Source organism: Arvicanthis niloticus, chromosome 5, assembly GCF_011762505.2.
Source record: "Arvicanthis niloticus isolate mArvNil1 chromosome 5, mArvNil1.pat.X, whole genome shotgun sequence".
Lineage (NCBI taxonomy): Eukaryota > Metazoa > Chordata > Mammalia > Rodentia > Muridae > Arvicanthis > Arvicanthis niloticus.
In genome coordinates this window covers 38,434,719-38,449,988 of record NC_047662.1, presented here as the reverse complement: position 1 = coordinate 38,449,988, position 15,270 = coordinate 38,434,719, and the positions used below count along the sequence as shown (strand labels likewise).

The 15,270-nt window shown below is 45.1% G+C and overlaps 1 protein-coding gene and 1 long non-coding RNA gene across 4 annotated transcripts in view; one reads left to right on the top strand and one right to left on the bottom strand.

The window, feature by feature from the left end:
- Positions 1-15,270, top strand: part of Trabd2b (TraB domain containing 2B) — a 265,876-nt gene that overhangs the window by 18,203 nt on the left and 232,403 nt on the right. The gene's annotated exons all lie outside the window — the stretch shown is intronic.
- Positions 3,224-15,270, bottom strand: part of LOC143442378 (uncharacterized) — a 45,175-nt gene continuing 33,128 nt past the window's right edge. The window contains exons 2-4 of one of the 2 annotated variants that reach the window (XR_013110505.1): positions 9,572-9,731; positions 8,793-8,881; positions 3,224-3,820 (exon numbers count right to left, since the gene is read on the bottom strand). This is a non-coding gene — a long non-coding RNA (uncharacterized LOC143442378). Of the gene's footprint in view, positions 3,821-8,792; positions 9,732-15,270 lie in introns of both variants that reach the window. The other variant, XR_013110506.1, reaches the window with a different exon arrangement.

The window sequence follows — 15,270 nt, the reverse complement described above, 5'->3', positions numbered from 1 at the left end:
ATAAATAAATAAATAAATATTCAGTAAACCAGCCCTGGATCAGGCCTATATCTGGGAAATTATTCCTTTTTTCCCATTTGCACCACATAAATTTGACTACCATGAGTAAAACAAACTCGACTGAAGCCCCCAAAGATAGAGCAACTAAACCCACTAGCACTCCTAGCACGCTTTAGTGTTCCCTACAACCTACAGAGAGTGGAAAACTCCCCCTTGATCTGTATTCAAGGGCCTCTTGGGTACCCAGCTCTGGTCTCCAGGCCCCAGGTGACTCACTACCTCTGAACAAAGCAGGCCCTATCCTTATCCTCCAGTGCATCCTTCAAGGCCTAGATCATCTGCCGCCTCCAGATCCCTGAGGGAGAATGAATCACTTGCTCCACTGTGCTCCCACAGTTCTGAGCTCATTCTTCTTTGTGCTGTGAACACAAATTTATGACTCTATCTACCCAGAGTAAGCTCTTGCTAGTCAGCAAGAGGTATCCCCATCATTTCATCAAGTGCCCAGCACAGATGTGTACATGAGTCCAATAGAATATCTTAGAATGGAAGTAGCTCCTTTAAATGTTTACCTAGTACAAACACCCTCTTTTGGAGATGCAGAGACCTACGGCTGGAGGCTAGAGAAGGGCTGTATAGGTGTTGAGATACATCGGAACAATGAGCAGGGCTAAGGTAGTAGGATGAGCTAGCAGAGGAGGCTCTGGAGTCTAAGCCTCCAGTGCAAGAGGAAAACAGGGATGATCATGTTTGCTCTATAGTTGTATGGGCCAAGATGCCCCCATGGCTCTCCACTGCCCTCTGGATGAAGGTCAAGATACAAGTCAGGAGTTCCTAGTCTCCTGGTAATGTGGTCCCCACCAACCTGGAAACCTGATGTCTTGTTAACTATGCATTCAGATCTCTAACACTCTCAAATCCAGAAAAGGCCCTTCTTAGCTTCAGGGTCCCATTTGCTTGTTCTCTTCCTGGGTACCCTTCCCTTTCTCCATCCTAGCTGAATCTAAGAATTCTTAGGTGTAATCTGAGGGGTCATTTCCACTGAAAAGTATCCTTCGCCATCTCTCCTTTATTCTTTTTCTGTTAACCTAGGGTGTGGCTACCTCTCTCTATGTACAGTGAGGAGGGGCAGCAACCACATCAGAGTGTGTTTAGACAGTGTCCTGAACACACAACACAGCCTGGAGAGAAGAACCACATCAGAGTGTGTTTAGACAGTGTCCTGAACACACAACACAGCCTGGAGAGAAGAAATGCGAATGAGATATTGAACAAGTGGATGACCAATGAATGAATGAATGAATGAATGAAGTATTAGGACAGAAACTCCAGACCACAGGTAGAAATACTACTGATGACAGCTCTTGGAAGAAGGCTCAGTGGTTAAGAGCATATACTGCTCTTAACAGAGAGCCTGAGTTCAGTTTCTAAATGCTGAGGTCAGGGTAGCTCATGATGACTTGTAATTCCAGTTCCCAGACATTTGACACTCTCTTCTGACCTTCATGGGCACTTGGCATTCATAAGCACATAACCATGCATAGACACACATAATTAAATACACATAATTAAAAATTAAATAAGTCTTTTTATAAAAGAAATACTGTTGACTTCAAATCAAATTCAAATCCTCTGTGAAAAGGAAACGCTGAGTGAAGAGGAGGTGCATAAAAGACTTTCAGGATGAACAGGAATAGAGCTGAGGAAGTGTTAGGAGGAAGGAGAGGTGTTTCATGGGACCCAGAGAAATGAAGCCCCTTTTGTTTGTCTGAGGTTTGCTTCATTCACTGATCTCCCTTATTTCTGGAGAACCATTGATTCATCAAGTCAGCATTGAGAAGGAAGAAAATCCTTGGACAAGGTCAGCCCGAGTCAGCCATCCTGAGAGCCTCAGAGTTGTCACACACCACACTCACTTCTCATTCCCTCCTATTGCTTGTCACCAGCCATTGACACTCCAGACAGAGTGCTTTGGGCCTCTGGGTGACTCATTCCCTGCTACAGGCTTCAGTCTTTTCCCTTGAAACTGCCAGCTCTGCTCTACATTCCCTGGCTTTAAGTAAATCCCTATTTAGACACTGGAATCCTTGTCTGGCCCAACTACATCCAGGTATCACATAACTTCCTGTTCCGGAAGATACCATTCAGTACTATCATTCTCTCGTATTCTCTGCTATGGCTTAACGCCAAGTACACAACCTGCAATAATGGTAGGCACTCAAATTACTGATTTTGAAAGAAGTTTTTGAGACTGCTATGGTTTGGATACAGTTTGAGTATTAAGCCCCACCCCCCAAATTCATGCATTTGAAACTTGGTCCCCAGTGAAATAACACTGAGGTGGAAGAATCTTTAAGAGCTAGAGCCCAGGACAGGTAATTAGGTCATGAGAACGCTGCCCTCAGAAAAGACTGATGTTCTGTGTGGACCCCAGTTCTCACCAGAGCAGGCTGTGTGTGGCTGTTTCCTTCCCATTTCTCTACCATATTTCTGGTGCAGCCAAAGAGCTTTTACTGGAATGTTGGCACTGTTATGTTTTATAAAAAGAAAAAGAAGCCAAGAATATGTTTGGTGGAGGCGCAGTATGGTGTGGGGAAGGGGGTGCCTTTGCAGGCCTATGCTGATTCATCCCTTCTCCATGAGGTACCAGCCATATGACAATATAGAGTTTATTTTTTATTGAATATTTTATTTATTTACATTTCAGATGTTATCCCCTTTATTTAGGGCATAGGAAGGGGACTTGGGGGGGCTAATAGAGACAGAGAAAGGTAGAGAAAGAGTGTGTGTGTGTGTGTGTGTGTGAGAGAGAGAGAGAGAGAGAGAGAGAGAGAGAGAGAGAGAGAAAGCAGAAGAGTAGAGGCCGGCCATGAGCATGTGGAGAGAGAGGGGAAAGGGGAATGGGGAGAGAGGGGTAGAAGAGAGTGAGGAGGGGGCAAGCAGCCCCTTTTATAGTGAATCAGGCATGCCTGACTGTTGCCAGGTAACTGTGGGGCAGAGCCCAGACGAAATACCAACATTTCTCCATTTTGGTTTAATTAAAAAGAAAAAATTAGAGGTGATGGTGAAGCAGGAATAAGGTCATCACGGTCTTTAGCTGTTTCCCGCTGACTTTGGAGAGATGTGTCTCTGGGAAACCTAACCATAATCATGAGCCAAACAAACATTACTTTAAAAAATAAATACCAAACTCAGACATTTTCTTTTCTTTTTCTTTTAAAGGATTATTTATTTTATGTATAGGAATACACTGTAGCTGTCTTCAGACACACCAGAAGAGGGCAGCAGATCCCATTAATGATGGTTGTAGTTGCTGGGAATTGAACTCAGGTCCCCTGGAAGAGTAGTCAGTGCTCTTAACTGCTGAGCCATCTCTCCAGCCCCAGAAATTTTCTTATAACCACTCTAAACAGACTAACCTTGAGACCTTGAGAGGGAAAATTTTGAAACTTTTACACCATTCCCAGAATCAGTGTTGGGTTTCCATTTTTTTCTACAAAGTCTACATTGTTGGAGGAAGGCTCCATTCATACCTCAGTCTCATATCAGCAGCAGCTCTTTTTCTTCCAGTCCCCAAACAGTACAGGAATGCTAGAGATGCCCTCTCATTCCACCCCTCAACCCCCAGTTACAAAGCACACCACTTTGTGCTGCTGCACCAACTACAAGGCTGGGAAGGACCACCCCCTCCACAGATGAGACATGGGGTCTGCTTCACTTACTTGGAGAAATGCCTGGGGCAAGCTCTTCTCACTCTAAAGCTCCATTTCTGTTTGCTACAGCTGAACAGAGCCCCAGTTGAATAGAGCCCCTGCCCAACCTGGAGCCAGAGAGATAAAAGGATCCAGTAACTCATTTGCACTTCTCCATAAACTTAACACCCAGATCCTATGATAGATAAAAAATACATCTGTTCTTGAGACATCAAAAATTACATGATCTCAAAGTTCTGGAGACCTTAATAGAGTACCTAGTCAGTCTTCCCTAGCTACTTTTCCCAGCCACTGGCATAAATGGAAAAATTGAGGCACAAAGATGGGTGAGAATTTTGTCAAGCACACAATGCTCCAGTCCTCAAAGAACTTATATGCTCTTTGGAAATAGGAGATGGATGGATGAATAGATGAATGGATGGTTGGATGGATGGATGGATGGATGGATGGATGGATGGATGGATAAATGTGAATCCACTCAATGCACTGAAGGCTTCTTCTCAGCCTCTCGGTAGCAGAGAAAGCATGAGGCAATCTGGGTAGGTCTCAGTGTTGAATAGAATGTCTCCATCTTGAGTCAAAACAAGCCTCTCTGCCCTTTGTGAACTCCTCTGGGAACCCCTGGGACAGGAACCCCTGTGAGGATATTAATGTGGGAAGGAAAATGAAAAATACTGTTTTTCTTCTAATTCTCTTCAATGACAGAAAGTAAATCAGCAGTCCGGTTTTTTTTGTTGTTGTTGTTGTTGTTGTTGGTTTTTTTTTGAGAAAAGCTATGGTCTGGAGTGGAGCAAGTTCTGATGGGAAGTCACTGAACTGGATTTCTCTGGAGTCTGTTGACAGTGTCACAGGTCACAAAGAGTTGAGGAAGTGGGAAGTTTTCCCTACGTTCAACTTATGCAGTTGGTAGGACCTGTGATTTCTCCTTGATGACACCATCAGATCTTCAGTAAAGTGACAAAACCCAGAAAAAAAAATTCCCTGTATAGTTAGATTGACACAAGGGAGAGGGGTTTCAGACCCTCATGATCAGGGTCAGCAGACACACATGACAACTGTAGAGCAGCTGAGAGGTCTGTGACTCAGAAGGGGTCTTTCCAAAGCTATGAAGGATATGGAAATCCCAAAGGCCACAGGGGTACTATAGAAGGATTTGCAAATGGTACATCTTTTTATTCCTTTGTGAGGCAGAAATATATTAAATGTTGACTGCATGTATGAGGCACTGGGGCTTCTATTGTGAACTGACTAGACTTGGTATCTTGAATATTCTTGTGTATATGTTTGGCTAAGTTATCTTCAGTGGGTATCTCCTATCTCCCAATAGCTTATAAGTTCATTGAGGACTGCAGCTTAGTTCTGTGTGATAAACAATACACCTTTTACACTGAGTGGGTCTCTAATGATCCTTGTAATGGTGCATTGTATCAACGTCAGCCACACTCATAGACCAGTCATTTAAGCAGTTAGCGTAACTATGGACTAATTTGAATGTGTTTTCAACCCCTGCAGCTATATCATTTAGACCCAGAGGAGTCAATCTAAGCTCATCAAGTATATCTCTCTGCCTCCATACCAAGCTGTAAGCTAGGGATAGTCAGTATGAGTTGGTTGCCTATATATAACAAAAGTGTACAAGTTAGGGAACCTGGATATAACTGGACTTGGCAACTAGTCCACTAGTATACAATCATGGTCATTTCCACTGCCTGGAAACTCTCTCTCTCTCTCTCTCTCTCTCTCTCTCTCTCTCTCTCTCTCTCTCCCTCACTTGATCTTCTCAGTAACCTACAAGTCAGACAAAGTTGTTTGACAGTGGAGCACTGAAACGTGGAGAAGTCAAGTTAGTGTGTTCAAGGTCATGAGCTGGTGAGAGGAGAGCAGGGATTTGAGCTCTGATCTCTCGGGGCCAGGATTCTCTTTCTCTGTCAGTGTCACCGGGGTACATATTCCAGATGCCTCTGTTCTGTATCTGACAGAGCAGCAGAACTGAGCTGATTCATGAACTGATGGCCCCAGTTTCCCTGAATCTCCTGCTTGATGGATTATCTGGCTCTTCTACCCCCAGCATCACTGGCCAGAGACCAAAGAGAGAACAAGAAGCTGAGTGGAGGATAGGATGAGTGGGAGAGAGCACAGAGGCAGATGAGAACATCTCAGCATCCATCACCAGGGAAACTCATTCTGGGATCGCACTCCTGGACCAAATTTCCACCTGAAAATATGTCTTGCCGAAAACTTGTCAGTCATTCTCCAGAGTGTCTACTTCCCATGCTTTTCTGCTCTCAAGGCCTCCAGGACTCCAGGCAAATGGGTACCACATAGCCTGTTCTGACAGGGAGAAGCAGAAACTTAGAGGCAGATGTCAGACAGACCTATATATTAGCATTGGAGGAATTGTCCATGTCTGCTTTACTTTTTAAGCCACACCCCTCTTGCAGATCTGAATATCTACCCTAAATTTCTAAAACTCCTTCCAAAGCCTTGCTGGTGTTGCTGATGCTGACAGTGTTGCTGATGTTGACAATGTTGCTGATGTTGCTGGTGTTGCTGGTGTTTCTGGTGTTTCTGGTGTTTCTGGTGTTGCTGATGTTGCTGATGTTGCTGGTGTTGCTGGTGTTGTTGGTGTTGCAGTGCCTGGGACATGATGGCTGGTCAGTACTTCTCCTTTCCTGCATCCTCATCTCATGCAGAGTAAGGAGCTTCTGTCCTCTTGGCTAGATATGTGTGACCACCACATATCCTACCTTGTCACATCCTGTTGGACTCAGATCACAGAGACTTAGCAGAAAGGAGAAGAATAGGGGCCCAGGCCAGCAGGGGTCAAATCCAGAAAAACTGATCCCTGCTGCGAATTAGTCTCTTCCCTCTTGCACTTGAGAAACTGTTGAATGGTGCTGCTGTAGAGAGATGGACACTTGGTGGACACTCAGGAGTGGGACTCTGCTGGATTGTAGTCAGAGGCATGAATGAAGAGCTTCTGGGTAGTGGGGATAGCTCAACAAAGAACTCATCAGGGCCTGGAGTGAAAAGTGCCCTCGAGAGGCTGAAGAAGCCCTGAAAAAGGATGAGAAAGAGGAAGAGGAGGAAGAAAGTAAGAAGAAAGAAAGAAAGAAAGAAAGAAAGAAAGAAAGAAAGAAAGAAAGAAAGAAAGGGGAAGGGAGGAAGGGAGGAAGGGAGGAAGGGAGGAAGGGAGGAAGGGAGGAAGGGAGGAAGGGAGGAAGGGAGGAAGGGAGGAAGGGAGGAAGGGAGGAAGGGAGGAAGGGAGGAAGGGAGGAAGGGAGGAAGGGTGGTAAAGAGAGCTGAGCCTTGGACCCACCCTAATATGGTTCAACAGATTTACAAATCACAGTGATAAGGTCCCTATCCTCTGATCGGAAGTCCAAGGACTGTGGCTTTAGATGCTTAGGGGACCCAGGGAAAGTTCATAGAAAAGGCGACATTATGAGAAGGGCATGTGATCCTGAGCACAGTGAGCTGAGCAGGCTTCAGCTCCACTGAGTCATGACCACTCCTGAGAAGCCATACAGTTGTTATATGGATTGCTCATGTCTGTCCGTCTTCCATGACTATATGACCTGAGTTTGCGAGGGCAGGACCTATGTCACTCACTGAAGCGTCATTAATGAATGGTGCATATGGTCAACACAGATGGACACATAAATAACTAATGGCTGGCAAAGGGTGGAAGAAATAGCTTAGACAAAGAAGAAATAGAAAGGAGCTGGCAAGTAGAGACCTAATGTGCCAGCCACTTGCCAGGTTGCTTCCATGGATGATCAGGTTAGTTTCCCAACTCCCCACAATAGGCTATATATAGTATTAGAGAGTTATAGTGCTAGAGTTATAGTATACTATAGTATACTATAGAGTTATAGTATACTGTTCTTTCCCTTTTACAGATGAAGTGGGGCTCATAAAGGATCCACTAGGCAGAAATAGGTAACAGGAAGTAAGCAGCCCTGTGGTTCCCATCCATGATTCCACATCCCATTTGTGGATATGCAAGGTTCCTTTCATCCTCCTGGGCTATTTCCAATTGGCCTAGGGATATTTGGCTGGAACCCCAGGAACCAGAGGGCAGCCCCTCCCCACCTACTGGGCTACCCCAGACCAGCTGTGCAAACAGACTCCAACTGAGCTGTTCCACTGAGGGTTGGGAGGAGGATGTAAAAGGTCTGACAGGTTAGGGTGAGCTGGGTCTTCTGCGAATAGTTCCAACCCCAAGGTAGCATAGAAAATACATTCTTCCTATGGCCAGGAGAAGGGGGCTATGGCAGTGACAGTAAACAGCCAATGGTCTGACAACAACAATAACTGTTCACCACCTGCCCCTGCTCTAGGTTTATAGGAAACTTGCTTGATCTGCTATGCACTGACCTAGCAACACAAACCCAAGCCTTGTATATGTGCTATCAGAGCCTATGATGGTTACCAATGCAGAATAATGTCTATGAGTATCACTGGCAGGAGAGAATGCCTGATGACCTCACTGACCTATTATTCCTACCTGATCACATCTTTTTTCTCCATTTTCTTTGTGGCCCAGAGTCACCCTTCTGTACCACTAGCTTCCTCGCCCCCTTTCCTGCTAATAGGTCCAAATGCAAGGCCAAAACCTCAGCAAACATTTCAGTAAGGATCCTAGCAAAGGTTATACAGAGTCCCCGACATCAGTGTGGGTGCTGGAGGCCAGCCTGCAGAGATCACTTGTAGGGTACCACTGCCTAACACTCACAATCAGTAATTCCCAGCATATATTTCCTTTGCTGAGTGATTATTTTTCCTGAAGGACCACATAATCCTTATGTAGGAACAACCAACCACAAAGGCCAGCAACCAGCCGCAAAGGCCGCAGTGTTCACACTAACACAAACATAAGCTGCTACCCCCCAGCCAGCACCATGAGGCACACGCGCTCAGTATCCGCACTTGGCTCTCAGTCAAGCCGACACAGCCTTGCACATACCACCCAGGAAGTCGGGAATCCACCCTGCCCAAGGGCTGACACCAGCGTAAAGAGAAGCATAACCTTGTCAGGGGGAGCCTTCCCTCCTCAAAGGCTGCTTAAAAGCTTACCACTTGGAGATCAGACCCTGTGAATCAGGGGAAGAGTGTGTCTTGGCGGGAGGGGACTTTCCAGCTCAGGAAAATCTGCCTTGTCCTTCCTATGAATGAAATGTCAGTCTGTAGCCAGTGTGACCCAGGTTCCGAAATTCTCAAGGATTTCAGCAACCCCTCTAATGCCCACGATCTACTATGTGCACGATCCTTAGGAGGAAGCATGGGGTAGCAAAGTAAATAATGTCTGGAGTCCCGCTTGTTGCCTCAATATTGATACCCGATAAGGATTACACAAATGTTTCTTCCCCATGCAAGACTTGTTCAGTTTCTGTTATAGATACAAACACTGGGACACAGAGATTCTATGCGAGTCCTCCAAGGTGAATAAATACAGCCTTTGTGAGCTGATACATAGCAAGCCCTATCTCACAGTGATGTTGTAAGGATACATGAGTTAATTCATGTAAAATGTTGAAAGGTGCCTACCACAAACTAAGTTGTCAGTAATGTTCCATCATAGCTGATGTGCTTGTTAAAAATGTATTTGTAGGAGCACAACAAATTTAAATAACTCAGAACTCAGTTCCTCTCTTAACTCCAGCTTTCGCATGTTTCCTTGGTTTCCAATATTTCCAACAAATAGTTTTTGGTGTCAGCTCTGTCCCAGGACTATGAGAGTGGGATCAGGTGTGGATCCAGTAATCTAAGTCTTCTCTGTACAAGTCCCTGCCCACCCCCATCTCCCTTCCCAGTCTTTTCTCTCTCCTCTCTCAGCAAACACTTTCTCTACTCACCATAAACAATACCCACTTCTCCATGGTGTTCACGCCAGCCCTGCTGCCTCTGCATTTTTGTTCAGACTAAAAGCTTTTCATCTCTGCTTCCATGGTCTCTTAATTCCAGCAGGAGTGCCCACGGGTCCTTCCCGAAGACAGATCTGGAGATCCCTGTGCCCTGTGGTATAATAGAAATCCGGTGGTTTTAGCATCAGAGCCATTCTGGCTATGTGACCTGAACTCCTTGAACCTAAGTGTGCATATATGAAAAGTGTGTGAGTTATCTCCCATGGTTTGTGTGGAATAAGAGATGGCACGGGAATGCACCCCCACCCTACAAGCTTTCAATTCACACACACGGATTACATTGAAATCTATTTTCTTTATTTTCTTCTATAAGCTTGTCATGAATTTTTATGCCTCCTCTATCTTAACCATACTAAAATCCAATTTAAAAAGCAGCAATTCAACACTCAGCCAACATATCAAGTCATTTTGAATTTCATTTCAAAGTGGTCCATGAAATGTTCTGAAAATCTCAAATTCTTGGGGAATAAATAAGCCCATAACCCTCTTTGAGACCCCAGCTCAATTTTGCCTACAGCCTGTAGTCACACCCTTTCCATCTTTTGAGGCTTGGCTCCAAATTGAATGATAACTGTGGTGTTTACTTTGAGATCCTTGGGGATACAGGCTAGGGATGACTGACTAAAGAAGCATCAGTATGTCTGTAAATGAACTATGATCTGTTTTAGTACTCCATCTCTCTAGCCATCTGATTGCCCACTCAGCACCTGTGAAATAAGGACTTTGCATTAAGGGAAACTCATTCCCTCCAAAGCAGAGAGCCTTTGTCTCATTTAATCAGGAGATGAAAGTGCCTTCTTTCCTCTCCTGAAATCCTTTCCACTCAACTCTTCCTCCCTCATTGGTACCAGCTGACTTCCCAGGTTCCAGGCAACCCTTTCCATTGCTAGCCAAGCCTCACGCTTCCATGCAGGTAGGAGTTCCTCAGAAGGAACAATGTCCACACACACACACACACACACACACACACACACACACACACACACACACCTTGGCCTTTCGAGCTCCTGGTGACAAATCTAATCCTAGTCAGATAAGCAAGTTAAATTTTCTTGTGCACATTTGGCAAGGGGGAGGACAGGAGGGTTGGGGAGAGCAGGTTCTCACCTAGCCACAAAGCCCCTCTTATCTGCAAATTCTTTGAAGTCTGGGAGAGGGGGTCTCAGAGGCTGGGAACCAGAGGGCAGCTTTTTCTTACCACAGTTCCAACATATTTCAGTAGGAGAGAGACTACCTGGTCCTAGGAAATATTTGTCTCCAAGGAAGAGAAAAAAATCATCCTCTTTCAAACCCCCACAGTGTTTCTGCCCAAGAGTACAGCATGGAAACAGGCTGAAAGCAATGCTTGCAGACTTTAGACCTGATGTGGAATGGGAGGCCTGTATTTGATCCCTGAACACTCTCTATGATGCCTCACTAAGCAGAGGGCCCTGATGCACCTATCTGTATGCTTCCCAAGATGTGGGAAATCACAGCTTAGCTTTCTCTTCCTGTCCCAAGCAGCACATTATAACACTGAACCCTCTGCTAAGTAGATTGTATCATCAACCTCAGAACTAGAACCTCTTCCCTCTGCTCCTCCCACTGGTCCTAGCTCTGGTCTTTGTGATGACACAGAACTTCTTTGGCTGTGATTGCTCCAGAACAGCTCTGACAAGAATTAGAAGTGATGTCAGATACCCACAAAATTCAGTTCCTAAAGATTGTTTTGTTATAGAAATATCACCAAGAAGGCAAAAATGGTCTTCAGGTTGGAAATGAGAAGTCCAGTGTTATACTAGATGAGATATAATGTAGCTTGAACCAATCAGAAGCTAGGCCAGAACAAATCAAAAGCCCACTCAATGAGAGGTTGTGCTAGATATTGGAGACTGATAGAAAGTCCTGCTGGATACTGGATACAAGGTCATGGTAGAGACAGAAGACTGATGGGATAACTGATGCTGGATGTTGGGAACTAATGGATGCTCATTGTGTCTGTTAAGATAGGAAAGGCTCACTTGGAGTACATGAGTGAGGGAGCTGCCTTGCTAACAAAGGCCTTCTGATTCCTCTCTTAGGCTAAGAGTAGCTATAAAAGCAATGAAAATTCAAAAACAGAAAATAGGAACAGTTTTCCAGCTCCAAGACCTGCCTTCTTCTCCCCAGGCAAATGTGTACCTCTTCCCTAGTTCATACCCAAGGCTGCTCTCAGCCTTGCTAATGGAGGTCAGGGGTTACCCTTGGTTCATTGGAGCCTACCCAACTCTATCCTGCCTCATCTACACCCTACATGCAACAAATACTAAATCCATATCTGCATGTGTGACTGTCATATCAATTTATACTGGTTGTGGCTGGTGCAGAGGCTCCATATCTAAAGAGTAGAAGCCCGCGAACCATGTATAAATCTTAGAGGTCAGCTTTACTTTAACCAGGAGACCCAGAGCTTTGCCCTGACTCTGCCAGTGATTTAATTTTTTTTCTAGGGTGATTTTGAGCCAATCTATTTTTGTCTCCAAGATTTGGTTTCACTGTTTAAGGGTCACAAAAGAATTCTCAGGCATGGTAAGCCCTAAAATCCTTCACAATGATCAAGAAGGTCCCACTGGGTTTATCTAATTAGTGGGGGCTAATTTCCCTTTGGGGCCATCAGAACAGACCATGGTCTTATTTCCCTCGGAGCACCTACATTACTCTCCCTGCCTATCACCAGACTATTTCTGAATTCTGGGAACCAAATGAAGAATGTGTTCAACTGTAAGCTTGGCCAAGTTAAGCCAAAGTCACCTTTGCTATTTAAAACCTCTCCCCACAGAGCAGCCTGAGATGGGAGAAGTAAATCCGTACTCATTTCTGAATCCACTTTGCAGTAGCTTAATCCCCCAAGATTAAGGACTCCAGCCCCAGTACCAGCTTCCCCTTTCCTCTAGGTCCTCCCCAGAGGCCACTTTAGGCAGACTTGGAATGTTCAGACCCCCACCCCCAATGGCCTGGCTATGTAAGCACCCTCTCTGGGGACACTGAGCTAGTTGTTGTTTCCCAGAACTAATCTCTGTTGATTAGCCCTGGTCTTTTCTACAGGGTCTAAGTCCTACAGCATAGAAGGCTCAGGCCACCCAGGTTAAGGACCCTAAGGCACAGGGTAGCCAGAGATGAGCTCAGCCAAGACTTGAGGTGAGAATGGAAGCTGAATCTAGTGGTCAAGCTTTTGGGTCTTAGGATGCCAAGGTGTGAAGGTGTGACTAGACCCTCAGGGTTGAGTTGACATAAACCACAGTTGTAAAACTAAGAAAATGGGGTTTAAAGAAAGCAATCGATCTTTCCAACTATCTCATCTTTGGGGTAAAGTTAGGACTCAGACTCAGGTTTCAGTTAGTTTTTTTTACCACCTTCCAGCCCTGAGATTGACCAGTGGCATATGGAGATAAATATGCATGCACAGAACAAAACACATACAACTTACTATGCACTAGGCACTATTCTAAGAATCTTGTCAGTACTGTCTCATTTAAACCTTCCAAAAAAAAAAAAAAATCTAAAGGTAGGTTCTTCTACCCTCAACTTATAAATGAGTTTAAAGCTGCAAGAGTTACAAGAAGTCCTTCACTTAGCCTGCATTGATCTATTTGACAAAAGAGAAGTGAAGTCTAATTACATCCAGTATAGACAGTTGGGCATCCAGGACCCCGGCAGACAATGAAGCCTGGGGAATATCAAGATCATTCAAAGTTAGGGAGATGGCCCCAAGGACAGCCAGCTACACACAGACTCATTCTGCTTGGCACACATGGTGTGCAGCTCCAGGAAATGCCATCTGCTGTGCCTTCCATGTGAATTGTGCCTGGTGGGATTGGCAGTGCAGCAGAGCCCCCAGCTTCACCCACACAGGCAACTGCCAGCCAGGTGTGTGTCACAGTCATTTAGTGGGGCTGCTGTGTTCTAGAATGAGGAATCCTCAGCCCACAATGGAGGCTTTGCCAGCCCCAGAGGTAATGCTCCCCAGCTGCAGCTGCAGCCCCCCCACCAGTTCAGCACGACATCACACCAAGGGGAGCCCATGGGTCATATGTCTAGACAGTCAGACTGAGAAGGACGCTCAGCATCTTGGGAGACGTTTCCTGCATTCCTCCCACCTTCGGGAATGGAAACTGAGCTAACAGTGAATTTGTTCTAATTATAAGGAAACAGGGAGAATTGAACAGGAGTTGCTCAAGGCTAAGGTCTTCCAAAGCTTTCTCTGGCCCTCTCCCATTTTTCATCTCCTCAGCAAGAAGTACCCACTGCGCTAGATCCTGCTGGGCCTTGGGCCCAGGCTCTGCCCTGGAGCACTGCCTGCCTAAAGGAATAATGGACCCACACTCAGGCCACAATTTCACAGGTGCCATCTACAAGAAATCTTGGGGAAAGGAGCACAAAGATTCTCCAAAGCCAGGCCTAGATGTTGGCAAGGCTTGTGAGCAGAATGCAGGAGGGGTTCTCTGTCCTCTCTCATCCCACACTGAAGGCCCCTTGCTAAGATGCCCTGCTTTCTTAAGAATACATCCATGGCCCTTCAGCATTTATTCTCTCTACACATCTCAACAGAGGACTAAACCTGGAGTAAAGGCTACTCCTTCTATAAGAAGCTTTTACAAATGGTTCACCCGTTATGCTACCTCCAGGGTGTGTGTGTGTGTGTGTGTGTGTGTGTGTGTGTGTGTGTGTGTACCTGTGAAATGAGCCCATGTATTCTTGCTCTTAATTTTTATTTCAAGAAGTAGTTGGGGATAATGATTGAGAACAGAGACCCTGTAATCAGACATTCACAGTCAAATCCTGAGAACAGAGACCCTGTAATCAGACATTCACAGTCAAATCCCAAGCTATTCTTGTATGACCTTAAACAAACTCCTTAGCCTCAGGCCCACTCACTGGAGCAGTTGACAGTTACAGTAGAAGCTGTGTGGGGTTAATAAAGGAATTCATAAGAATCGCTGGATCTAGTACTTGACCACTGATATCATGAACAGCCATAGTCTGCTGCCAGCCTCAGCGGCTCACAGTTTATATGACAGTCCCTGAACTCTACTCAGCTATGCACTTGATTGTGTTTTACCAGGTATGGGGGATATCAATGTTTGGTTTTTCTATAGATATGTATATATAATTTTAAGTGTATGATCAGGGGCATTACACACTGTCCACAGTGTTGTTACAGCCAGCACTATTATCCACCTTTATTACTTTCTCATCCCCAAAATAAATCCAACTCCTTAAACAATGACTCCACACTTACTTTCCCACCCACCCAGACTCCTGGTGACCACGATTCCACAGTCAGACTCTATTAATGGCTTCTTGTAGGTATGTCACAGAACTAGAATCAGTGGTTTTTATTCTTATGCTTCTGATTTACTTAGCTTGTTGTTTTCAGGTTCCATCCATATGTCTTTCCTCCCTTGTAAGGCTAGAGGTACTGTTACATTTATGTCACATTTCTAACTCTTGACTATTGTGACTCATGCTACCATAAGCATGTGGGCATATAAGCTTTGTTTTACGGCATGTATACTGAAAAAATGGAATTTCCGGGTTGAGGTTTGAGGTACCCACAATCCTGCTGCATTTCACAGCACTGCATTATGTGATATTATTGTCATCTTTTGGCA